This window comes from Erythrolamprus reginae, chromosome 3 (assembly GCF_031021105.1).
Source record: "Erythrolamprus reginae isolate rEryReg1 chromosome 3, rEryReg1.hap1, whole genome shotgun sequence".
NCBI lineage: Eukaryota > Metazoa > Chordata > Lepidosauria > Squamata > Dipsadidae > Erythrolamprus > Erythrolamprus reginae.
The window spans coordinates 86973373-86988303 of record NC_091952.1 but is presented as its reverse complement, the minus strand read 5'-3'; positions in this window follow the sequence as shown (position 1 = coordinate 86988303).

The window sequence follows — 14931 nt, the reverse complement described above, 5'->3', positions numbered from 1 at the left end:
CAGCATTTGTTCTAATGGCCTGTTCTTGTGCTGCCAGTATTAGTCCTTCTGTCTCCTTTTTGAGTGTTCCACTTGTAAGTCATGACCAGGTTTGGCTTACAAGTGGAACTATTATTATTATTATTATTATTATTATTATTATTATTATTATTTAGTAGATTTGTATGCCGCCCTTCTCTGAGGACTCAGATTCACTGACATAATGTGAATCTGACATAATTATGTTGTTGGTTTGAGCTCTGAGCTTGGCAATTTGGTTGCAATGCTTCATCCCCATTCGAAGAGACATCTTCAGTGCACTATGGAGAGCACTGACCTTCAAATGCTGTATTTTTAGAGTATAAGACGCACCCTTTGACCCCCCAAAAGAGGGTGAAACCAGCCACCCCAACCATTTGGCTCTGCCTCCCAACCCTTTGGCTCTGCCTCAGCTGATTTGAGCCTATAGGCAGGCTGGCCATGTACTAAACTGAAAGTGAAACTAAAGCTGCAGGGAGACAAGTTGCTGGGAGGGAGAGTCAGATTTTTATTTTCTTGTTCTAATGAGACTGCTAAAACCTGATGCAAGGAAGTAAGTCAATAACTATAAATGTCTGTAGAATGTTCAAATTATTAGATTTATTTTTTAAAGATTGCTTCATTTTTCTTCTAGACAACTTAACAAAATGAAGAAGCTTTTTAAAATAAATGCTTGATCCGAAGAGGCCCAGCGGTATTGTATCTTCTTTTAAATAGCAGAGAATAACTATACTTCCAGAAAGCCACATCAATTTTAACTGCATCTGTATAAGTATAGTCTGAAATGTAACAGTGTCCTGTTTTAGTATTAAGATAAGGCTGCTAAGTTAAACCTTGACTTAGTCAGGTTTCAAGAAGATCTATTTAAATAATTGGGAGGAGTGACTGTGACTACATTTAAGAAAACTTTCTGGCATTAATATACTGCCTTGATGTACATTTCTCTCATTCTTTGCTATTTTATTTAATTTTATTTATTTATTTAATTAGATTTCTATGCCACCCTTCTCAACTGACTGACATAGAAATAACCGACCCATATTTCTATGGGTCAGGCACACATGCACAGAAATGCACAGCAATATAAATCATCACGAACTGATTATTTTCTCACATTGCTTCTGATCTTTCCCTCAACCAGAATATCTCCGGGACCACCTTCTGCCGCATGAATCCCAGCGACCGGTTAGGTCCCACAGAGTTGGCCTTCTCCGGGTCCCGTCGACTAAGCAATGTCATTTGGCGGAACCCAGGAGAAGAGCCTTCTCTGTGGCGGCCCCAACCCTCTAGAACCAACTCCCCCCAGATATCAGGGTTGCCCCCACCCTCCTTGCCTTTCGCAAGCTCCTTAAAACCCACCTCTGTCGTCAGGCATGGGGGAATTGAAATTTCCCTTCCCCCTAGGCTTATAGAATTTATACATGGTATGATTATATGTATGAGTGGTTTTTTAAATTGGGGTTTTTTAGATTGTCTTTTAATATTAGATTTGTTTACATTGTCTTTTTATATTGTTGTTAGCCACCCCGAGTCTTCGGAGAGGGGCGGCATACAAATCTAATAAATAAAAAACTAACTTCAGATTGTGTCCCCTTGTTTTTGTTTCACTTTCCTATTAAAAACACTTCCCTCCTGAACCTCATTTAACCCTTTAACATATTTAAATGCTTCGATCATGTCATCCCTTTCCCTTCTGTCCTCCAGACTACACAGACTGAGTTCATTAAGTCTTTCCTGATAAGTTTTATGCTTAAGACCTTCCACCATTTTTGTAGCCAGTCTTTGGACCCATTCAATTTTATCAATATCTTTTTGTAGATGAGGTCCCCAGAACTGAACACAGTATTCTTGCTGTTTGCTGGAAGGCACATTGCTGGGAGGCAGAGACATAATTTTTCCCCTTGTTTTCCGTCCCCCAAACCTAGATATGTTTTATATTCTGGTGCATCTTATACTCCAAAAAATATGGTACCTTTCTGAGTCCTGGTCTGAGTCCTGGCCTGTGTCAGACTAGGATTCAGAAAAGTATTTAAAGGCCTGTGCTCTCTAGACAAATACAATCCAAAACACACTGAATAATAATAATAATTATTAATAATAATTTATTAGATTTGTATGCCGCCCCTCTCTGAAGACTCGGGGCGGCTCACAACAAGCGATAAAACAATATTGTACAGGCAATATTGAAGCTGTCTCCTCAAATGGGGATGAAATGTTTGTATCCAAATTGCCAAGCTCGCATCCCAAACCGACAACATAACGACCAACCCGAGCTACTAGTGTTTAAAGAGGTTTCAATCTGACATAATTTTTGCTTTCTAAGTATGCAGTTCCTAGAAACCTAATTGTAAACTGTCATTTGGAATTGGTGCTCTTCTCAATGTTTATGCTGAAATGGATTTTCAATTTAATAGAAAGCGACGGGAGAAATTTTATACGATTTTCAAAGTCTAATTCTTCAGCTAGAAGAAAAACAGTCAACTGCTTATCACTCAGTTGACATGTAAGCCTGTGTTATCCACTCAATTCCTTCTGATTTATTTTCAAGGTATTGCTAAAGGTTATTAGGAGACCATCACTTCTAAAGCTTGTGAAGGCTTTACAAATTTCAAAACTGCAACTATCACATAGTTCTGATTAATTTCCGGTAGAAAATTTTCCAGATAGTTTGTGAAATATAAGTAGCATGGTGAAATATCAATTCACACTAAATAATGTGTTTGAACTCTGGGGACTGTTCACTAACATATGTTTAAAGTCCAACATTCAAGAAAGCACATCAATTCTAACAGGCTCAGTCTCCAAAGAGCAATTCATTTAAATCCCCACACACTTATTTTTAGATTATTTTTGGAAATAACTCAAGGTGGCAAACATCCCTACATCCATGGTGCAACCTTTTATTGTAGTTCCCACTAGTAATATATAAAGATTCCTTCAGGTCCTCTCATGCCTATGGACCCATACTTGTACTTTGCTTAACAGAAATATGGAGGTTTCCTTCTTCTAGGGTGTTTTCTGGATTCCATGGCTTCTCTATATCTCTACTGTTCTCTGGTGGTCTCCCATTAAACTACTTCTTAGTCTAGACATGGTTGACCATATACTGCCACCTACTGAGACATTGGTAATATATATGAGGCATTGATATATATAAACAATTTGGAATGCTTCAGATGTTACATGAGCATAGCCACACTCTACTCTTTATAAAATCGTGCACCAATGCCACAGGCCTAATTTATATCTTTAGGATTTCCCTCCATTTAACTGACCCTAGCACACTAACATATATCTATTTTTGCTTGTCTTAGGCAATATTTATAAAAAGAAATCTTGCCCGTGAACTGATATAAGGAATAAATATAGGATAGATAGAATCTTATTTATTTGTTTTATTTATTTATTCATTCATTCATTCATTCATTCATTCAGTTAGTTAGTTATTTGATTTTTATGCCGCCCTTCTCCTTAGACTCAGGGCAACTTACAACATGTTAGCAATAGCACTTTTTAACAGAGCCAGCATATTGCCCCCACAATCCAGGTCCTCATATTTCTACCATGTCCATCTCACGTAATTGACTCTGGGAGGCTTACAAACATAACAACAAATATTACAATAAGCATAAAATTAAAGGGTAGAGATTTATGAACGGGACATTAATTTGGCTGAGGTCTTAAAGTGTGAATCAAAATCTCAAGGTGGTCTTAAAGTGGGAGTTAGAATCTCATGGTGGTGGTGGGAGGTTGATGGGTAAATTACAAAGAGGTTATTAAAAACCTAGTGTTTTTAATAACCAGATAGTATATGAGGCTAGTCAACAATTCCAATAGGAAATTGCTTCTTGTGTTGTCAACAGAAGCTTCTGTATACATTTATGGGACTGCAAAGTGTAAAAACCACTGTAATATTTAAATTAAATGTTACATATTCAAAATAAATAATATATTTATTACTCACCTAACTGTAAGCTCAATGAAACCATGAGTTTAATGAATGGGGAAATTACACAAAACCACCTATCATTTTATGGCTTTATGGTACCAAAATGTTTAAGACTCCCTACTAGATAATGTTCAATATTGTGGTTTTAATTTGTGCCTAGTCATGTAACATCATCAGAGAAGAGAGAAACGGCTTAGATCTAAGTGAAACCTCCTCTATCAGTTTGGAGAGTGATTAATTTAATGGCTGTTTGGACTTGTGTTGAGTGAAGCACATTAAGACAAAAAGTTGGATAAGCTGCTCTGATTCTGCTGCTGTTCAGGGAAAGAAGTTTTGAGATTAATTGGGGCCCTCCAGGAGCAGCAGAACACTTGATGTCAATTCACCAAGCACAGCTGTTTCCTTGGCAAGAGAGAGTGCTCGCCAAGCCGTGAGACCCGGAGATGATTTCCATCATTCACAAGCTGGAGAGCATTCATACTTAGGCTTAGTAACAAGGCAAGGCAGGGGTGGGTTCTGGCTTACCTCGCTGCCCGTTCACTTCCTGGTGTTATACGCGGGTGCGTGTATGTGCAGTGCTAAAAAACCCCAAAACCCCAGCTTCTCTGTGTGTGCAGAAGCAAAAAAAGAAGATGGTGGCATCTACAGCATTGTTGAGAGAGCCAGTTTGGGGGTGTGGCAGGACTGGGTTGCTGCCAGTTCGTAAAGCAGGGGGAAATTCTGCAACAATATCGCCAAAAAGGCTTCTAGAGTTGTTAACCTGATCCTACGCAGCTTCTGCTCTGGCAATCTCACGCTACTCACCAGAGCCTACAAAACTTTTGCCAGACCCATCCTTGAATACAGTTCATCTGTCTGGAACCCATACCACATCTCGGACATCAACACCCTTGAAAATGTCCAAAGATACTTCACCAGAAGAGCCCTTCACTCCTCCACTCGAAACAGAATGCCCTACGAAAGCAGACTATCAATCCTAGGTCTAGAAAGCTTAGAACTACATCGCCTAAAACACAATCTAAGTATTGCCCACAAGATCATATGCTGCAACGTTCTACCTGTCAATGACTATTTCAGCTTCAATCGCAACAACACAAGAGCATGCAACATATTCAAACTTAATATTAACCGCTCCAAACTTGACTGTAAAATATATGACTTCAGCAACCGAGTTGTCAAAGCGTGGAACTCATTACCTGACTCAGTAGTGTCAACCCCCAACATTTTTCCCTTAGACTATCCACGATTGACCTCTCCAGGTTCCTTAGAGGTCAGTAAGGGTCGTGCATAAGTGCACCAGTGTGCCTTCCATCCCCTGTCCAATTGTCTCTCCTTATCTCATTTATCTTTTATATCTTATCTTCTATTCTTTTCTTTACTTATATTATTACATATCTTTCTCTTCAATGTGTATTATGTATTGGACAAAATAAATAAATAAATAAAATAAATAATAAATAAAATTCCTGCTACCAGTTCTATAGAACAAGTCTGAACCATCAGGAATCCACCTTTGAGGCAAGGCAACAAGGGCAGTTTGGTAGACAAACTTATGGCATCTCCAGATTCCTGCGTAAGTGGATAACTGCCTGCTATCAAATAAGCAACAAGAAGTCAAAATAGGGAACGCCTTATCAAACCCTGCACCTGTTAACCACGGTGTCCCCCAAGGTAGTATTTTAGGACCAACGCTCTTTATACTTTACTTAAATGACTTTTGCAATCATATTATAAGCAACTGTGTTCTCTTTGTTGATAATGTAAAGCTATTTAACACCACTGACAATGCTGCTACCTTACAAAAAGACCTTGATTATGTGTCAGAATGGTTAAACAATTGGCAACCCCAAATCTCAACCAGCAAATGTTCTGTCTTACACATTGGGGAAAAATCAGAATACAAAATACAGGCTGGGAGGATGCGAACTAGTAAATGACCCTCACTCGGTCAAAGACTTTGGAGTACTCATCTCAAATGATCTAAGCGCCAGAGCTCACTGTAACAGCATTGCCAAAAAGCATTAAGAGTTGTTAACCTCATCTTGAGTAGCTTCTTCTATGGTAGTATTGGACTGCTAATTAAAGCATACAAAATTTTTTCTAGGTCAATTCTGGAACACAGCTCATCTGTCTGGAACCCGCACTACGTATTGGACATTAATACAATCAAATGAATCCAGAGATATTTCACAAGAGGAGTCCTCCACTCCTCTGCTCGAAACAGAATATCTTATGACACCAGACTTGAAATTTTGGGCTTAGGGAACTTAGAACTTCGCTGTCTTCAGTCTGACCTAAGCATAGTACATCTGCTACAACATCCTTCCTGTCAGCTTCAACCACAACTATACAAGGTCACACAATAGATACAAATTTATGGTAAACTTGATTGTAGAAAAGACAACTTCAGTAACAGAATTATCAATGCCTAGGATGCTTACTGACTCTTCTCCTGGTTTCTTCTCCTCTCAAAACTTTAACCTTAGACTGTCTTCTGTAGACCTCGCCCCATTCCTAAGAGGTCTTTGAGGGGTGTGCATAAGAGCATTAGTGTGCCTACCATCTCTGTTCTAATGTTCCCTTTTATTGGTATCCATTTCATGCATTCAAAATCACGTTATACTTGTATCTGTATTCTAATGAAAATAAATAAATATTTTTTTTTACATAGAAACATAGAAGTCTGACAGCAGAAAAAGACCTCATGGTCCATCTAGTCTGCCCTTATACTATTTTCTGTATTTTATCTTAGGATGGATATATTTTTTTAAAATAGCTTTGTTTAGCTTGGTGACCAGAGCTTAAAAGTTTAGGTGACCACAACAGAGAACATCTTGTGGTCATCTGAAATTCTTGCTTCCATTTAGTTATAATTTGGAATTTTGCATCCCAGATCTATGATTGTTTTCTTCTCCCCTCTCCTCCTCCTTCATATTAAACTGTTAACAGTTCCCAATGGTGATCTGTGGCAACAGTATGAGATTAATACCTGTTTAGCTAAATGCTGTTCTTCAGATAATGAGGACATAATCTGAGAAAAGATAGAATTGGTCTACTACTTACATTTGTTGCCATTTTATTGGCTTAAACTAGACTATGTATGGTTAACATACATATTATGGAATAAAAATATTGACACACAGATATATATCTGCAGTTTGTTTCATTACTTCTTGAAGCAATGCCTTCAGACATACTGCAGAAATCCACCATATGTTAAGATCTATTTCAGTGGTCTTTCTCAGATTGAAGTCTTTAAACTGGTTTGGCAAGCAAAAGAAGGCCTTCTCTGAGCTGGCGAAGAAACTGCAAATTTCTTCCAATTGATTTGTTTATTTCATCTGTGCACTATAACTTTGAAAACTCTTTCTCTTGAAGACTTCCTTGAATGGTGTTGGTTTAGTGCATTTGTGTTGAGATTCAGCCTGAGGCTCCTCAGGGACCGGCTGCATCTCTGCTGGATCCATGCCCGGAGGAGGAGGACAGTGAACAGGAGGGGGAGGAACAGGCAGACGGGGGAGAGGAAAGTCAGGAAGAGGATGAGGGAGAGCAGCCTGAGAGCCCCAGGGGGGGGCTCTCCCCAGCCAGTAGCCTGGACTCATTAGATGAGGAAGCACAGGCTATAATTGACATGAGACAGCGACGTGCAGCTCAGAGATGGGACCAATTAGAAAGGTATTGGCATCACTGAATTGGCAACAGCTGGATTTGGGTGTGGTTCTCCTCAGCAGGGTTTAAAAGGCAGGTCAGCCCTTGAAGCCATGTGGAGCGTTATCAACTGGAAGTTCTGTGACCCTGCTTTGCTTCTCGGCGTCTCTGATCTTGGCTTGTGGCCTAGAAGTCTGGAAGACTTGGGGGAGGTGTATGTTTGTTATCTCCAGCGTTGTTTTTGCCAGCAAGAATCCTGGACTTCGTGAAACATCTTTGACGTTCCAGCATGTTCCTGTTTGTAAGGACATTTTCTGTTACCTGTGTTTGCTTTGAATTATATAAACTGCCTTTGCTGTTTACCAGTGTGTCTGGATTCTCTTTTAGGGTTGGTGTTTGCTTCTGGAGGGACCCAGACAGAACAATTTGTGTATTAGAATTACAGAACCCCTTCTCAGTGTGGTCTACTGGCTTGCTAATATGACTTGTAGATCTTTCAAATTTGGATCTTTATGGACTTTTGTAGATGAGGTCACAGCCCTACAAATGACTTTTAATGTTGTAAATCAGTAGTAATAAATATTAATATTTTATTTGACAGCCTTTTATGGTGTAGTGGTAAATATTGATATTTTACCTGACAGACTAATAACGTTGGACTCTACATCATTTCTAGGCAGAGTGAAATTTAAACCACTGGAACATTATTGAATGCATGAAGGCCCCCTGGCATTGTAGCTAAGAAAGAAAATTAAATGTTGCTATGTAGCTCCTGGAGTTTTTGACTCGGTTTAATGCCTTAATCTTCTTTTCAAAACCCTAGCATCTAATTTTTAATTATGCCTCCATTTTTGCCCTGGTTTCTTCTACACTGTTACGGAGCATTTGTTCTCAGTTTAATTGTAGCCCTTCTGACCTAACACCGTAATGCTAGGATTAGGAACTTCAGACTCAGAATACTGATGGAATCATGAACCGATTGCTATGCTGCGTGAAAAAAGGACCGTGGACCCCAGCTGATTATTCTATGAATTCCAACTTCATATTTAATGACTGCTATAATAATGGATTGTTCCATGGTTGGGGGTTAGACTAGATGATCTCCAAGTGTTCAAACCGATCTTCTATAATTCTGTGATTATCGGTTTTATTCCTTCCCATACACCCCAATGAAATGTGCAATCTGCACCAGCACAATGATGCATTGTGAAAACTTTCACATCCCATCAGCCCAGAGTGCTTTGCATTTATTTATTTTTATTTATTTATTTTGTGTGTGTATATATATATATATATGTGTGTGTGTGTGTGTGTGTATTTGTAGATTTATATATATGGACAAGTTCAAGGTTCAAGTCCCAGTGGGTATGGCTAGCTGATGAGGCCAAAATAAGGCCGAAATAGATCTATCCTAGTCTCCCTTAATTTTCAAATTCAGCAAAAAACCCAAAAACATGTGTCATACACACAGCCAGCATCAAGGGGAGTTTTTTTATTTATTTCGTTTAATTCATAAAAAAAAGCAAAGCAAAAAGAATTGTGTGGTACCTTAAGTAAGTACATAACATCTGTCTCAAGCCCAGCTCAGTGATTACATGAGCTACATATCAATTTCTTTGCAGACTGGCAACAATATGGTACACATTTGCTACTGCCTCGTTCCAGATGTATTTTTAATTTCCAAATCTTGTATGTGTTTCTGATATTTCCGGATGGCCACCCGGCCAGGTTGAGTAGGAGCTGCCACTTTTTCTGATTGTGCCACTTTAAGAGTAGCACATTTAATATTACACAAGCATTTGTGAATCATAATCCAAATGCCAAGATAGGAATATTTATTATATCTAAAGAGGAGAAAGGAAAGAGAAAGGAAAGTAGGGAATAAGGTAAGGTTTTGAAAATGTAAGCAAATGTAAGCACAGTTTTGTCGTCCACTGCAGATCAGCGAATGGGAGTTGTCCTATGCAAAGCATGAGAACTTGGAATCTGTGAAGATCAAGAACTTCACAGTAAGTGAAAACCAAATTAGTCAACCAATCAACTAAATTTGTGAATCTCGATCAAGGGTACAATTCTGGAGGAAGCCATGTATTAGCATTCATTTCCTTATAGCTTCTTTTCTTTGAAGATGTTCTGTCTGATAATCCTTTGGAGCATGACTTTTGAAAGGTGTTGCTAGCTAGTCTTAAATCAACAAAGAAGCCTAGAGTGAAAAAGACAGCCACATGATTTATTGCGACTTACTCAACCTTATCCTAGATATACCCAAAGCCATTATCACTTGCACTCTGCAACCATTTCTTTCCTTCAGGTTTTTTTTTTTAGAAATTTCTTGAACACTGTGAGTTTTTCTAATTCAATAATAATAATAATAATAATAATAATAATAATAATAATAATAATAATAATAATTATTATTATTATTATTATTATTACAGTATTATTATTATTATTATTATTATTATTATTATTATTATTATTCGAAATTAGTTGAAAATGAGCAAGCAAAACTACTGTGGGACTTCCGACTTCCGACTGACTGAATTCTGAAGCATAACACACCAGACATTGTGATCATGGAGAAAAAGAAAGTATGGATCATCGACCTAGCAATCACAGGAGACAGCAGAATTGAGGAGAAGCAGCTGGAGAAATTAGTGAAATGCGAAGATCTAAAAATCGAGCTGCAACGACTCTGGCATAAGCCAGTGAAAGTGATCCCAGTGGTACTTGGCACGCTGGGCGCAGTACCAAAAGATCTCAGCGGACATTTGAAAACCATCGGAATTGACAAAATCTCCATCTGTCAATTGCAAAAGGCCGCTTTACTGGGATCGGCAAACATAATTTGCCGCTACATCACACAGTCCTAGGTGCTTGGGAAGCGCCCGACTGGTGATGAAATACGAAATCCAGCATAGTGATCTCGTTTGCTGTTTTGTACTGACATAATATTAATAACAACAACAACAACAACAACAACAACATCTACAACAATAACAACCACAGAGTTGGAAGGGACCATGAAGATCTTCTAATCCAACCCCCTGCTTAAGCAGGAAACCCTACACCACTTCAGACAAATGGTTATCCAACATCTTCTTAAAAACGTCCAGTGTTGGAGCATTCACAACTTCTGAAAAACAAGTGTTTCCACTGATTAATTGTTCCATCAGGAAATTTCTATTTAGTTCGAAGTTGCTTCTGTCCTTGATTAGTTTCCACCCATTGCTTTTTGTCCTACCCTTAGGTACTTTGGATAATAGCTTGACTCCCTCTTCTTTGTGGCAACCCTTGAGATATTGCAACACTGCTATAATGTCTCTCCTAGTCCTTCTTTTCATTAAACTAGATATATCTAATTCCTTCAACTGTTCTTCATATGGTTTAGCACAGTGATGGCGAACCTATGGCACGGGTGCCACAGATGGCACGCGGAGCTATATCTGCTGGCATGTGAGCCGTTGCCCTAGCTCAGCTCCAACATGTGTGTGCTGGCCAGCTGATTTTTGGCTCACACAGATGCCTTGGGATGTGTTTTTGGCTTCCAGAGAGCTTCTGGGGGGATGGGGAGGGCATTTTTACCCTTCTCCGGCTCCAGGGAAGCTTTAAGAGCCTGGGGAAGGTGAAACACAAGCCTACTGGTCCCACCAGAAGTTGGGAAACAGGCAATTTCTGGCCTCCAGAGCACTTCTGGGAGACAGGAGAAGCTGTTTTCTCCTTCCCCAAGCACTGAATTATGGGTGCGGGCACTCGCACATCTGTCATAGCACATGCACATGCTCTTTCGGCTCCCAAGAGAAAAAAGGTTCAACACCACTGGTTTAGCCTCCAGTCCCCTAATCATCTTTGTTGCTCTTCTCTGTACTCTTTCTAGAGTCTCAACATCCTTTTTCCATCGTGGAGACCAAAACTGAATGCAGTATTCCAAGTGTGGCCTTACCCAGGCATTATACAGTGATATTAACACTTCCCATGATCTTGATTCTATCATTCTGTTAATGCAGTCTAGAACTGTGTTGACTTTTTTGGCAGCTGCTGTACACTGCTGGCTCATATTTAAATGATTGTCCTCTAGGACTCCAAGATCCCTCTCACAGTTACTACTGTTAAACAAAGTACTACATATACTGTGCTTGTGCATTTTGTTTTACTTGCCTAAATGTTTTTCTCTATAGCTCAGCTAATATCACAGACCACAGTGTTTTCGTACTAGCCCGTTCTATATTCACCTGCTTCATTATATAGAGCTTCATGAACTGTGGCATCCATGATTGCCTTAATTCATATGAGTCCATACTACCTGGGAGTTCAGCCTAGGACCTCTTTCCCTCCAGAGCAGGGCTGTTAAACTCCTGGCCTGTGGGTCGAATGCGCCATGCGCTGGCCGCACCGATACTTAGTTAAACAAGGGGGGGGGGAGTCCCGATATGTCTTGTGACTCCACCGTGATGACATGTATGACACCGCTGTTCCAGATGTTTCAAATGTGATGTTTTTGATGGCAACATCAAAGCCATCCCCCAACATTTGCAGGACTTTCAGGATTAAGGGATCTTGTGTCTTTCATGGAGAAAAAAGGCCACGGCTTTTGTGTTGTCATAAATTTCAGAAGTTGTTCTTCTAAAGTTCAAACCAAGAATGAAGAGCTTTGTGGAATGGGTTGAAAGAACCATTGGCTACATTTTATTCCTGCTTCACATCCCAGTTCCCTTACCTTTATCTATTCTTGTTATTTTCTTCAGATTAATTGTGTTTTCCATTAATTGTGATTATAAGAGAATCTGTTTAAACATCAACAGTATCAGATTCATAAGATTAATGAATCTATACATCTTTTGCCTTATAGAGCTTGTATCAGTGTTCTGAACTGCAAAGGCAAGTAAGAAAGAGCTCTTCTTCCATTACAAAGACTGGTCACCTAAAAAGCTTCCACCAAGGTTTTTCTTTCAGCAAGAGACTAGTGAAAATTGTGATGCAATTTAGCAGCACCCCTTTAAACTCCAAAGGTTTCCATGGAAACTGGAATCTCAGATCAACATGAAAGCCTTCCAGGAATCAGACTTTAGCATTAGCATGATCTAAGCATTCTTCACGCCACTAAAAACTAAGCATCTCCTTCAGATTGTCATTAATACTCGTTATGTTTGTGGTATTTCTGAATGTCTGAATTCCTTCAGCAATAGAAGCATGTGCCTCTCTTTTCTCTCATGACTATGTGTGGGTGTTTTACATACAATAGTAAACACCCACTGCCTGTCCTTTTCGACGTTACAGTAGAAGAGAATGTGTTGTTCCTCCTTTAGCAAAAACAATATAAGCAAGGATTGAGCTCTGTGTCACTTACTGCAATGTCAAGGGGACAGCTGATCCTCAAAGTTTGAACAAGTTAGCCTCCTCCATTTCCTCACAAAACGGTGTCTACAATGGAGCTACCCTTTCTCTAACCTTTGGAAATGCTTAAGAACCGGTCTACGGCCCATGGAAGACGCAGCAGCTGTAAAGCTGGTTAGCACCCTGAAGCCCTTTCCCTGGCTTTTTTAATTCTGAATTTTAATTAATTTATTCTTGCTTTTAAGTTTTTATTATATTATATATCATTTTAATGTTTTACGTATATTTATAGGTCACCCACTCTACGAGGGAGATGAATAGGAGAGAGAGAGGGAGGAAGGGAAGGAAGGAGGGAGAGAGAGGGAGAGAGAGGGAGAGGGAAAGAAGTAAAAATTATTGAGAGAGAGAGAGAGAGAGAAACCCCAATCCATTTCCCCCTTATTCGCATGTTCAACCTAATTTATTATATTCAGAACTGAGCACAATATTTTTGGGTTTTTTATATGGCCCCCTACTTCTCTCCTAAGTAATATCACTTAGACTTATATACCGCCCTCTAGTACTTTACAGTAATCTCTGGACGGTTTACAGAAGCAGCATATCGCGTTCAACAATCTGGGTTCTCACTTTACCAACCTCAGAAAGATGGAAGGCTGAGTCAATCTTGAGCCTTGTCAGGACTGAACTGCAGACTGTGGGCAAAGTTTGCCTGCAATGCTGCATTCTGCCACTGCACCACCAGGGCTAAATGTCTACCAAAATTTGCCCAATCTTCTTTTCTGTAGATGTTTTGGCTTCATATACATCTAACAGAGTTCCAAGTGGAGAAAGGCTTGTCTTTTTTTTTTTTTTTTTTAATTTTTTATTATTAAAATATAAACATATACATCGTTATATACAACATATGATACAAGATACAATGCAGGGTATATCACATATAATGGGAAAAGACAAAAGACAAAAAAAACAAAAAAAAACAAACAAAAAACAAACAAACAAATAAAAACAAAACTAATAACAATATCGGCGAATAGGCAGGGGAGTTGAATTAAAAACGAAAATTGAATCTAGATATTTTGCTCAGTTGACATATTTCAAGTAGGTTATCAAGAGTGTTAGAAGCCAGCGTTGCGTTTACATATATTGTTAGGAAGTTCGCAAAAAATAATGATAGGTTTAGATAGTTGAATAAATATACAGTCACATGTAATAATATTAGATAATGAAATACTTTATACCGGATTTGTAACAGTTCATGGTTTGTTTATTTTTTTTTTGGTTTTTAACCTTCTTAAAGCCTATTGGCCTCTCTGTTGCTTTCTAGCCATTTATAGAGAGGGTCCCAACAACTGTTAAACGTATCTGCCGGTTCGTTCCTGACTAATAGGGTCAGTTTCGACATTTCTGCGCAGTACATTATTTTCCTAAGTATTGCTTCTTTTGGGGGAAGATCTTCATTTTTCCACCACTGCGCGTATGTAAGTCTTGCTGCGGTAGTTAAGTGGATGATAAGATGAGCTTGGGGTTTTGACAGTTTTTGCCTAATTATACCTAGTAGAAAACACTCAGGGGTTTTGTCGAACGTCAAGTTTAATATTTCCTCAATCCAATTTCCAATCATCACCCAATAGGTTTTGGCTTTACTGCATTCCCACCATAGATGAAAGTAGGTACCCAATTCTTGTTGACATTTCCAGCAGATTGGTGAAAGTTTGTTGTTCACTTTGGTTAATTTAATTGGGGTAATATGCCAACGGTAAAACATTTTGACCAGGTTTTCTTTATAAGAGGTGGCAATGGTCAGTTTGTAGTTCTTTGTCCAAAGTGTTTGCCATTCCTCCTCTTTTATCTCTTTTTTAAGATCAAAGTGCCATTTCTTGACATTGGATTTTTGGTTGAAAGAGTCCAAATCATTGTAATTTAAATAGCCATAGAAGTTTTTGATTATCTTGTCTTGTGGACCTATACATAGTTTATCTAGC